This window comes from Chrysochloris asiatica, unplaced genomic scaffold (genome assembly GCF_000296735.1).
Source record: "Chrysochloris asiatica unplaced genomic scaffold, ChrAsi1.0 scaffold00010, whole genome shotgun sequence".
Taxonomy (NCBI): domain Eukaryota; kingdom Metazoa; phylum Chordata; class Mammalia; order Afrosoricida; family Chrysochloridae; genus Chrysochloris; species Chrysochloris asiatica.
The window spans coordinates 23103167-23104814 of NW_006408528.1; positions in this window are offsets into that span (position 1 = coordinate 23103167).

Below are 1648 nucleotides of genomic sequence, written 5' to 3' on the forward strand. Positions count from 1 at the left end.
ACCGACCTTGAAGTTAGCAGTAACTGAACAACAGATCACTGAATCAACAGGGGAACTCATATTGAAATCCTGGCCAATAGGCCTCATGCAAGTCACCACCCATCTATCAGTGGAAGTCAGAGTGTTGATATAATGTCCAACACACTTCAGTGTAGTTACCATACTAAGCAGGCCTGGTGTGGCGCTGTGGGTTAGTGCACAGTACTGCAAAGTTAGTTTGAACTGCAAGTTCGGCAACCCAAGCTCACCAGATGATTCTCAGAAACCCTACACAGGGTCTCTATGGGTCAAAACCGACTCAAAATAGAACTCAACAACAACAGCAACACCATACTAAGACAGGTTAGACAAAAATTTACTTCCAAAAGTCTGCTAATGTAAATTCTATGGCTCACAACAGTCCAATCCACAACTGAACATTTTATCTGTTGTGCATGGGTCAGCAAGAACTGGTGGCCACCTCTATGATAGCTAAAAACAACAACAAAACAATTGCTGACTTAATTTTAATAGTTTAAAAATTTATTTGCACTGTAGTCGTGTTTCATCAAGATGGTTGTACTTCATAACAACACTTTTTAGGGTTTCTGATAGTTACTTGTGTGTTTGAACTGCTGAACTTGTGTCACTACACCAGGGTCCTGCTCTTGTTGTTGTTGTTGTTGTTGTTGTTAAGTGCCGTCAAGTCGGTTTCGACCCATAGCGACCCTGAATAGGGTTTCCGAGGCTGTAAATCTTTACGGGAGCAGATCGCCTCATCTTTCTCCCGCGGAGCAGCTGGGTCCTGCTCTAGTATAATTTAATTTTGTTCCTCCTGTTTTGTGCTTTTATTTGCATGTAAATTATACCCTAAAAGTTTGTGAGTACATCAATACATATTTATAATTATTTCTTTATGCGGTTAAATCAGATAGAAGAAATTTTATAAGTAAAACATATATTTATATTGTCTTGGAATGGTATAAATTTCTTCTCCAATTTTAAAAGTTTATTTTGTTTCATATTGAATTCTTGGATGACAGCATTTGCCTTTAGATCTTTAGATATGTCATTTCACTGACTTCTGGTCTCCTTGGCTTCAAATGGACAATCAGATGTTAATCTTACTTAGCAAGGTGATCTTGCTTAGTATTTGATCTTGCTGTATTCAAGATCACTCTTTATTTCTAGCTTTCAACAATTTGACTGATATATCTAGCTTTAGATCTATTTGGGTTTGGCCTGCTTCTGAAGTTCATTGTGTTTCTTCTGCCTTTACAGATTAATGTTTCATTAACTTGGAAAAAATTTGACCATTGTTGTTTAAATATTCTGTGTGATCATTTCTCTCTCTTCACCTTCTGGGATATCCAATATGTGTATGTTGGTATACTTGATGTTATTGATAAGTCTCTGGGGTTCTATTGATGTTTATTCTTTTTTTACTTTTTGCTCTTTGGGATAATCTCAATTTACTTGCCTTCCAGTTTACTGGTTCTTAATGTTATTAGTTCGGTTCTAGAGTTGAGCCCCTCTAGTGAAAATTTCCATAACTGTTCTGTCAATTTGTTGTACTATGGTGGCTTGTGAGTTGCTGTGATTCTGAAAGCTATGCCACGAATATTTTAAACATCAGCAGGGTCACCCATGGTGGACAGATTTCAGATGA